Consider the following 11,816-nt stretch of genomic DNA (forward strand, 5'->3'; position numbering starts at 1 on the left):
CTGAGTATTCACATTGGCAGACAGACATCACTTCATCACTTCCCTGAAGGAGAGAAGCTGCATGTTGAATATCTTCAAAGGGATTGCTTTGTCCTGAATTTTGCTCTGGAAATTGCAGAAACCAAGACTTCCACAATGTCTGTGAAACAGATGATAGGCACCGAAGTGATGAGTGTTTCTGATGAGGGCTGAGGAGTTGCCTTAGGAAGAGAGAGTTATGTCACTGAGAGATTTTCAGTTATGGGTATTCTGCACCTTGTCTTTATCTTAGAGCAGAATCACAAGTTCCCAGGAGACAGAGTCACGCGGCAGTTAAGGGCCCCAGCTCTGCTATCAACCTCCTGGGTTGGAATCCGGCTTCCATTCTGTACTAGCTACATGACCTTAAATTTCTATACAGCTCAATTTCCTCACCTGTAAAACTGGGCCAATAACAATGCTCTCAACTCTGTGGGGGCTCTTTATTAGCTCTCTTCTTCTTCATGCCTAGCATCACCTATTTAAACTTACTGCACGGCTCAATCCACTTAAGATCTTCTATAGAAAGGGTGCCTTCTTTGTGGGCCTGTGTATGTGTGTGTGTATGTGCTTCTCTATCTTTTGTAATGTCTTTATTGAGATAGAATTCATATACCATATGTTTCACCAATTTGAAGTGTATGATTCAAATTGGTGTAGCCACTATGGACAATAGCATGGAGGTTCCTCAAAAAGTTAAAAAGAGAACTACCATATGATCCAGTAATTCCAGTTCTGGGTATTTATCCGAAGAAAATGAAAACATTTGGGGCACCTGGGTGGCTCAGTCGGTTAAGCATCTGCCTTCAGCTCGGGTCATGATCCCAGGGTCTTGGGATCAGGCCCTGTGTCGGGCTCCTTGCTCAGCGGGGAGTTTGCTTCTCCCTGTGTGTGTGCTCTCTCTCTCTCTCTCTCTCTCTCTCAAATAAATGAATCTTTGAAACAGAAAAGAAAAAAAATTAAAACATTAACTCAAAAAGATGTATGTACCCCATGTTCATTGCCACATTATTTACAATAGCCAAGACATGGAAACAAACTTAAGTGCCCATCAATAGATGAATGGATAAAGAAAATGTGATATAGATAGATAGGTAGAGAGAGACATAGATACACATTCACACAATGGAATATTATTCGGCCATGAAAAATAACAAAATCTTGCCGTTTGTGACAACATGGATGGGCCCTGAGGGCATTGTGCTAAGTAAAATAAGTCAAACAGAGAAAGAGAAATACCTATGATTTCACTCATATGTGGGACTTAAAACAACAACAAAACCAAAACCACTCCAAACCCATACATACAGAGACTGGTGGTTGCCAGAGGTGGGGGGGGGGGGGGGGCTTGTGGCAAAAGAATGGGTGAAGGGGTCAAAATGTACAAACTTCTAGTCATGAAATAAATAAGTCATGGAGATGTAATGTACAGCATGGTGACTAGAGTAAATACTGTGTTGCATATTTGAAAGTTGCTAAGGGATAAATCTTGAAAGTTCTCATCACAAGAAAAAATTTTTATAACCATGTATAGTGATGGGAACTTTCAAGATTTACCCCTTAGCAATTTTCATATAAATGGAAGCGTATTTGGCCTTTTGTGGCTGATTTCTTTTATGTAGCATAATTTTTCAAGGTTCATCCATATTGTGTAATGTATCAGTACTTCATTCCTGTTTATGGCTGATTAATTTTCTATTGTGTGGATATAGCACATTGTGTTTATTCATCAGGTGATGAGCATTTGGGTTGTTTCCATTTTGGGGGTACTATGAATAAAGCTTTTATGAACACTCAGGTACATGTTTTTGTGTGAACATATGTTTTCAGTTGTGCTGGGTATGTACTGAGGAGTGGAATTGCTTGGGCCTATGGTAACTCTACGTTTAACTTTCTGAGGAGCTGGCAAAGGATTTCCCAAAATGCCTGCACCATTTTATATTCCCACCAGCCATTTATAAAGAAATGTGAAATGGTACAGATGTTTTTTTATATGTAGGGTAGCTCGTTGTAGTTTTGACTTCCACTTCGTAATGACTAATAGTGTTGAATGCCTTTTTATGTACTTATTGACCATTTGTATATCAGTTTTTGGAAAAATGTTTACTCAGACACTTTGCACATTTTTAAATAGTATTATTTATCCCTCTCTATTTTATCTCCCCAGTCACCTATCCCCAGGCAACCACTGGTCTGCTTTACATCACTACAGATTTCTTTGCATTTTCTAAGAATTTCTGTAAATGAATATATACAGTATGTACCCTTTTTGGTATGGCTTCTTTCACTCAGCACAATTATTTTGAGATTCCACCATATTGTAAGGTTTATTCCTTTTAGTTAATGAATAGTTTTCCATTGTATGGATATACCAGTTTGTTGATTGTGTGGCTATACCATGTTTTCACAATTACAGGTAAAGTTGCTACAAATATTCATATACATATCTATGTATGGGCACATGTTTCCCTTTCTCCTAGTAAATGGCTAGTAGGAGAAAGGATGGAACACATGGTGGTTTGTTGTTGTTGTTGTTTTTAAGAAACTGCCAAACCATTTTCCAAAGTGGTCCTACCATTTACATTCCCACCAGTATTGTATGAAAACTACTTCCTTCACATTCTCACCAACACTTGTTTTGGGTCAGTTTTATAATCTTAGCCATTCTGATAGATATGTAGTGGATATCTCATAGTAGTTTTAATTTCCATTTCCCTAATGACTAATGATGTTGGACATGTTTTTCATGTGCTTATTTACCATTTGTATATCTGTTTGGTAAAGTATAAGTTCAAATCTTTTGCCCATTTGTAATAAGGGTTGTCTTCTTATTATTGAGTTTTGAGAGTTCTTTATATTTTCTAGATGTAACTCTTTTATCTGATATATGACTTGCAGATACTGACTCTTAGTCTTTGCCTTGTCTTTTTAGCAGAATTTTAAATTTCTGATAAAGTCCAATTTGTCAATGTGTTCTTTTATGAATCATGCTTTTGGTGTCATATATAAGAAATCTTTGCCTAAACCAAAGTCAAAAAGACTTTCTCCTAGGTTCTCTTCTTGAAGATTTAGAGTTTGGGGGTTTACATTTAGGTCTATTATTCACATTGGGTTAATTTTTGTATATGGTGTGAGGTATGGATCAAACTTTGTTTTTTGTTTTTGAATATAGATATCCATTTGTTCAGCAACATTTGTTTTTTGTTTGTTTGTTTTGTTTTGTTTCTGGTTTTTTTACAGAGAGAGAGTGGAGAGGAGGGGCAGAGGGAGAGGGAGAGAGAGAGAATCTTAAGCCGGCTCCACACCCACTGTGGAGTCCACAGGGTGGGGAGGGCTCAACCTCATGACTCTGAGATCACTACTGAGCTGAAATCAAGAGTCAAATGCTTAGCCAACTGAGCCATCCAGGCACCCCTTTTCAGCAACATTTGTTGAATGATGTCCCTCCTCCACTCAACTGCCTTTGCATCTTTGTAAAAAAGAGAGTGGTCCATAAACATGAGGGCATCTATTTCTGAACTTTCTACCCTGCTTCATTGATCTGTTTGTCTCTCTTGATGCCAATACCATATTGTGTTGATTACTGTAACTTTATAATAAGTCTTGATGTCAGGTTGTATTCATCCTCCAATGTTCGTTCTTTTCAAAGTAATTTTGATATTCTAGGCTCTTTGCATTTCCATAAGAATTTTAAAATTGTCCTTTCAATTTCTACCAAAAAGAAAACCTGTTGGGACTTTGATTGAGATAACATAGAATATATAGATACATGTGAGGAGGACTGACATACTAACAATATTGAATCTTCCAACCCATAAACATGGTATATCTCTCTTTATATACATCTTTAGTTTCTCTCAGCAATGCTTTACGGTTTTGAGTGCACAGGTCTTGCGTACCTTTTGCCAGATGCATCCCTAGGGACTTCAGGTTGTTTTTTTTTTTTTTTTAAGATTTTATTTATTTATGTGATACACAGCCAGCAAGAGAGAGAACACAGCAGGGGAGTGGGAGGGGAAGAAGCAGGCTCCCAGCGGAGGAGCCCGGTGTGGGACTCGATCTCGGAACGAACGCCAGGATCACGCCCTGAGCTGAAGGCAGATGCTTAACGACTGAGCCACCCAGGCGCCCCCAGGACTTCAGTTTTTGATAGTATTGAAAATAGTGGTTTTTAAAAGATTTATTTATTTATTTGAGAGAGGGGGAGGGGAAGAGGGAGAGAATCTTCAAGCAGACTCCCTGCTGAGTGTGGAGCCTGATATAGGGCACAATCTCACAACCCATGAGATCATGACCTGAGCTGAAACCAAGAGATAGACACTTAACCAACTGAGCCACCCAGATGCCCAAAAATCATATTGGTTTTAGAATTCCACTTACTGATTGTTTGTTGCTAATACATTGAAGTACAATTGATTTTTGTGTGTTGATATCATATCCTACAGACTTGCTAAGTCATTTATTACTTCTAGCAGTTATTTTAGAGATTCCATTGGATTTTCTGAATAGATGATTATGTTGCCTGTGAATAAAGAGAATTTTGCTTTTTCTTTTCCATTTTTTTTCCTTGCCTAATTTCACTAGTTAGTAGGCATTACAATAATTGAATGGAAATGGTGAGAGCAGGCATCTTTACTTGTTCTTTATCTCAGGAAAAAGCATTCACTCTTCACCATTAGGTATGATGCTAGCTGTAGGCTTATTTTTAAATATTGTAGCAACATATACATCACATAAAATTTTGGTATTAGATATTTTAATTTTATGGAAGGGAGGAAGGAACTCTAAAGAACACAAGAATGGCCAACTAAGAAGCAGTCATGCTCCCTAGGGCTGAGATTGTGTGTTTAAGGAAGAAGCCCCTCTAGGATGAAGAGCCAGACAGACCTTCTTAGAGAGGACATGGACCTGGATCTATGAATGGCAGGGAGGTTATTGTTATGCCACACTAGTGAGCTTGCTGGAAACTGCTCACCCAGGAATGGCTAGAAATTTGTCCGAGAGGGTGCTGGGAACTGTTCATAGGAGGTATCTCACCATCGTCATGAAACTACCTGATGGGCTGTGCCTGTGGAGCCTGCTACTTGCTAGGTGTTGTTAGCTCCTGTGTCTTGCAGGACCAGGCCTTGGGGAAACTGCCACAGCTTCAGGAGCATGGAGTTGGAGCAGCCATGTATCATGAAGGAGTTGCATTAGAGAAGCTCTCTGTACTGCAGGAACTAGACAAGGGACAGGCTCACAAAACTCAGAGGCCTGACCCTGGAGAAGCCACCCGTGCTGAGCGAGCCTACTGAGTGAGTGAATGGGAATTCTTCCTGCCATGTCTCTCCAGTGCCCTCTACTGTCAAAGCTAAACATGTGCCAACTGACAAAGGCACAATATTTAAAGGGCCCATATCCATTTTCACAGAGCAGGCAATGAAGAGTGAATTTGGATCTGAGAATGTAATAACGGGCATAATTTTCTACCTGAAAATTTAAAAACCTTATATCTAACAATGATGAAGTATAAGGGAATTACTGAAGTTACAGAATTGCTGCATACCAGAATCTATGTAAAGTCAGAAAATAGACAAACCACTAGCTAATTTAACTTAGAAATGTATGCAGACGAGAAAGCAGAAATATGTGGAATAAGAAACAACAAGAGGAAAGTAGCTATTAATACAGAGGAAGCCAGAAAGTCATAAAAGAGTCCTTTACAGTCATAGCCCTATGCAAAGAAATTTATAAACCTAATGAAATGGATAATGTCTTAGGAAAACAGAGTTGATCAAAGCTGACCTTCCCAAGATAAAAAGTTAAACAAATCAATCTCAAGGAAGAAATGTAGAATGTTATCAAAGAACCATCCCACATCAAAACACCAAGTTTAGATAGTTTCATAAGAGAATTCTACCAAATCTTAGAAAATAGTCCCATTGCTACATAAATTGTTCCAAAGTAGAGAAAACGAAGGTGAACTTGTAAATTCTTTATATGAAGTAAGTTAGCATTGCTATTTCAAGCTGATAAAGATATCCCACACATGATAAAATTATAGACTGATACCACTTACAAATATTCCTTTTAAGAATCTGAAATAAAATATTAGCAAACAGACTCAAATACCACATTAAGAAAATAATAAACCATGACCAAATAGGGTTTATAATGGAAATGCAAGGATGGTTCAATATTAGGATATGTATACATATAATATAATTAATATAATTCGACATAATATAACATATTATGTATCAATATAAGATTCAAGAAGAAAAATCATGTGCTTATTCTCATATATGCTTTAAAAACATTGACAAAATTCAACATCCATGAACAGATAAAAACTAACTAACCAAAAACAAAAACAAAACTCTTGAGGGAACAGTAATGGGTGAATACTTCCTTAACATGATGAAACATATTACCTTAGTCCTAAAGCCAGTATCTTATTTAAGGGGAAGATACTAAAAAGATCAGGAATAAGGCAAGAATACCCACTAATCCTACTATTATTTAAGATTGTCCCGGGAGCGTAAGACAATACAGTTAGACAAAGGAAGTCAAGATAGGCAGAAAAATATGTATGTGTGTATATTAATATATATATTCCATATATAATATATGGAAAAAATATATAACTATCTCTATTTGTCAAAGACATGATAGTATACCCGATAAACCTAGAGCATCAATAATACTATCTCAAATGGCACAATAATTCTGCAAGGTATAGTATATAAAATTAACATACAAAAAGTAATAGCTTTCTTTTTTTAAAAAAAGATTTTATTTATGTATGTATTCATTTATTTATTTTAGAGAGAGAGAGCACGCACATGAGTGGGGAGAGGGGCAGAGGGGGATGGAGAGAGAATCTCAAGCAGACTCCACACTGAACATGGAGTCCTGACATGGGGCTCCATCTCATGACCTCAAGATCATGACCTGAGCCATAACCAAGAGTCAGACACTTAACTGACTGAGCCACGCAGGTGCCCCTTAATAGCTATCATACACACAATAATCAACTAGATAATATTGTAGTAAAAAGAACTATTTACAATAGCAACGATGAAGATAAAACAGAGTTTTAAACATAAAAGACGAAACCAGATGACCAGACAAGGATTAGATGAAAACATGGATGAATTTTTCTATAATCTGGATATAGGGAAAAGCTTTAAAAGTGTGTCTTGGGGCACCTGGGTGGCTCAGTCGTTAAGCGTCTGCTTCAGCTCAGGGCGTGATCCCAGGACCCTGGGATTGAGCCCCACATCAGGCTCCTCCGCTGGGAGCCTGCTTCTTCCTCTCCCACTCCCCCTGCTTGTGTTCCCTCTCTCGCTGGCTGTCTCTCTCTGTCAAATAAATAAATAAATAAAATCTTAAAAACAACAACAACAACAACTGTGTCTTAAAATCAAGATTCAATATTTTAAAAATGATTCACTTGACTACATAAAAATAAAAATCTTTACTTGACCAAAAACACCACAACCAAAGTTTAAAGACACATGACGAGCAAGCAGATAATATTTGTAATTTACATCACAAAGGATGAATATCTCTAATACACAAAGAACTTCTAAAAATCTGAGGAAAAAAGACAAAAAGACATCCTATGGAAAATTTGGCAAAAGACACAACTTACACACACATAATATATCAAAATGGCCATTAAACATGTGAAAATACGTTTACTAAGTCATAAAAAAAAGAAATAAAATGGCCTTAAGAATTGTGTGTTAAGAAATAAACCATTTTATTTGTGGTCAATTGATTTTCCACAAAAGTGCCAAAATAATTCAGTGGGGAAAGAATAGTCTTCTCAATGAAGGGTTCTAGGACAAACGGATATCCACATGCAAAAGAATGAAGTTAGACTTCTGCCTCACATCATATATAAAAATTAACTAAAAATGAACCAGACCTAAATGTAAGAGCTAAAACCATAAAACTCTTAGAAGAAAATATAGGGGTGAATCTTTATGATCCATGCTTAGGCGATGACTTCTGAAGTATAATGCCAAAAGCACAAACAATAAAAGAAAAAAATAGATACACTGGATTTCATTAAAATTTTAAACTTTTGTGCTGAAAACAACACCATCAAGAAAGTGAAAGGACAACACACAGATGGAAGAAAATATTTGCAAATATATATATGTGATAAAGGTTTAATATCCACAATATATAAAGAAATGCTACAACTCAATAACAAAAAGACAAGTCAATTAAAAGATCAAAGATTTCACACTTGAATAGATTTGATTTGAATAGAAATTTCTCCAAAGAAGACATATGGGTGGCCAACAGCACATGAAAAATGACGGAACATCATTAGTTGTTAGAGAAATAAAAATCAAAACCACAATGAAATACCATTTCACATCTACTAGACTGGCTAAAATAAAAAAGACAGACAGTAACAAGTGTTGGTAAGGATCTGGAGAAATTGGAACCCTTATACATTGTTGTAGCAATGCAAAATGGTACAGTTTCTTTGGAAAATTCTGGTAGTTCCTCAAAAAGTTGAACATACAGTTACCATATGACCCAGAAATTCCTCTCCTGGTATACACCCAAGACAACTGAAAACATGCATCCACACGAAAACGTCTACATGAAAGTTCATAACAGCTTTATTCATAATAACCCAAAGTAGAAAGAACTTAAATGCCCATCAATTGATAAAAGGATAAATAAAATGTGATATATCCATATATCAGTAGAACATTATTCAGCCATAAAAAAGAAATACATGCTATATGCTACAACATGAATGAACCTTGAAGATACCCTAAGTGAAAAAAGCCAGGCAAAAAGACCACTTATTGTATGATTCCATTATTTGAAATGTACAGAATAGGTAAATCTCTAGAGACAGATAGTAGATTGATGGTTGCCTGGGGCTTGGGGGAGGGGAGATGTGACTCTTAAGGGGCATGAGTTTTCTTTTTGGGGGTGATGAAAACATTCTAAAGTCAGATTATGATGATGATTACACAACTCTGTAAAGCTACTATTAAACATTGAATTCTATACTTTACATGGGTGAATATTATGATATACAGTTGACCCTTGAACAACATGGGGGTTAAAGGTGGTCGAAAATCCACTAATAACTTGACTTCCCCAAAACTTAACTACTAATAGCCTCCTGTTGATGACAAGCCTTACTGATAACATAAGCAGTCTATTAACAAATATTATATTACATTATATTATATTATATTATATTATATTATATGTAATGCATACTGTATTCTTACAATAAAATATAAGCAAGAGAAAAAAATATAATTAAGAAAATAGTGGGGCTCCCGGGTGGCACAGCGGTTAAGCGTCTGCCTTCAGCGTTACGGGATCGAGCCCCACATCAGGCTCCTCTGCTATGAGCCTGCTTCTTCCTCTCCCACTCCCCCTGCTTGTGTTCCCTCTCTCGCTGGCTGTCTCTATCTCTGTCAAATAAATAAATAAAATCTTTAAAAAAAAAAAATTGTAAGGAGGGGCACCTGGCTGGTTCAGTTGGTAGAGCATGCGACTCTTGATCTCAGGGTTGTAAGTTTGAGCTCCACATTGGTTGTAGAGATTACTTTAAAAAAAAGAAGAAAATCATAAGGAAGAGAAAACATACTTACCGTACAGTAAAAAATTTGCATGTAATTGGACCCATGTAAGCAATTTGCATGTAAGTGTAAAAAATTTGCATGTAAGTGGACCCATGCATGTCAAACCCATGTTTTTCAAGGGTCAGCTGTATAAATTATATCTCTATAAAACAGTTTAAAAAAAGAACACGCTGAGGTACCATTTCTCACTCATCAGCCTGACAAAAATTCAACATATTGATAATTCACTCTGTTGGTGAGGCCTTGTGGAAGCAGACATTCTCCTATGTTGTTGGTGGGAATGCAAAACAGTTCAACCACGGTAGAAGAGAATACAGCAATATCTAACGAGATCACATATACCCTAACTCTAGAACCCAACACCCACACTCACGGTGGTTTTCCCTGAAGACATACCTCCAAGAGTAGTTAAATACATACATGGAAAGTTTTTCATTGCCACGTTATTTCTAACTGCAGAATACATAAAATGACCTAAATGTCTATACACAGGAGACAGGTTGAATAAACTGTGAAACATACAGTGGGTTCTCTGCAGCTGCAAAGAAGAATGAGAACGATCTTGTGAATCGACACGGAGTGCTTTCCAATCTACATTGTTAAGTGGGAAAAGCAAAATGCATATATAGAAAGAGGATACATAAGAGAAGGGACATACATCTGCTTATCTTTACTAAAAAAAACCCCACAGAGACAACACAACAGAAAGGAGTGAAGCAGGCTACCTAGAATAGATTGGGCATGGGGAGTAGGGAATGAAGTAGACAGGATATGGAGGGAGTGACTTCCTTTCAGTATACTTTTTTGTGTGGTTTTTCTTTGGGAAGCATATTAATGTTTGATATACTCAAAAAATAACATCAAGTCAACAAGAATGAGGAGATCACAAACACCTAAAACTGAAAGCAAACCAAAACAAATGAACCCAGCAGCATTTCCAGTGAATAATATAATCACACAAAAAGGAAGAGAACTGATCCAAGTAACTTATGTATACTCCATTTGTGTATTTGTCCTCAGTTTCGGTCAGGGTTGGGGTTGTGGGGAAATCGCAAACAAATCTTGCATTCTTTTTTATTTGATTTGATTTCTATACTGATATGAGCAAAATAATTCAGAAACTGTTTTAGATCTATCATAGGATTGAGCCAATGAGTTTTGATATTGTTGGGAGCCAGGGTTCTCGTTGTGGATAAAGGGAGACAAAATCAGGATGGGGGAGACAGAATGGAATTGAAGGTGTTGGTACGAGATCATGATTTCGAAAATAGGTACAAGAATGTGTGGGGGCGCCTGGGTGGCTCATTCAGTTAAGCATCTGCCTTCCGCTCAGGTCATGATCCCAGGGTCCTGGGATCGATCAAGCCCTGCATCGGGCTCCCTGCTCGACAGGGAGTCTGCTTCTCTGTCTTCCTCTGCACCTCCCCCCTCCACTTGTGTGCTCTCTCTCGATCACCCTCTCTTTCTCTCTCTCTCAAATAAATAAATAAAATCTTTAAAAAAAGTGTGTATATATGTATTTTGTACAATTCATGGTTCTCCAGAAAAACAGTCTATCTGATATCTGATTATCTGTCCATGTCTATATCTATATCTATAATTATTATGAAGAATTGTCTCATGTGATTATGGAGGCCAAGAAGTCCCTCGATCTACGGTCTGTAGGATGGAGACTCGGGAAAGCTGGTGGTATAATTCAGTTTAAGTCCAAAGGCCTGGAACACAGAGGCGCTGATGATGTAAATCCCAGTCTGAAGGCCAGAGAAGATGAAATGAGATGTCCCAGTGAGGCAGACAGAGGGGGCAAATTTCTTCCTCCTCTGCCTTTTGTGCTATTGAGGCCTTCGGTGGATATTACGATGTCCGCCCACCTTGGAGAGGGTCATCTACATTACTGAGTCTCCTGATTCAAATGCTAATCTCATCCAGAAACACCCTTCACAGACACCCCCAGAAATAATGTTTAATCTGGTCACCCTGTGACCACTAAAGGTGACATATAAAATTAACCATCACATATGTTTACATATGTACGTTTATATGTGTATGCATATATTTTATATGTTTGTGTGCATGTGATTACGTATGTGTGTGTGTGTGGCTAGAAGCAAAATAGTTATTAGGATGCCTCATATGCAGATCTTGGGCTCTAATACCATTCCACACCACCAGGAAGCAGGA

Source organism: Ursus arctos, unplaced genomic scaffold (assembly GCF_023065955.2).
Source record: "Ursus arctos isolate Adak ecotype North America unplaced genomic scaffold, UrsArc2.0 scaffold_15, whole genome shotgun sequence".
Classification (NCBI taxonomy): Eukaryota; Metazoa; Chordata; class Mammalia; order Carnivora; family Ursidae; genus Ursus; species Ursus arctos.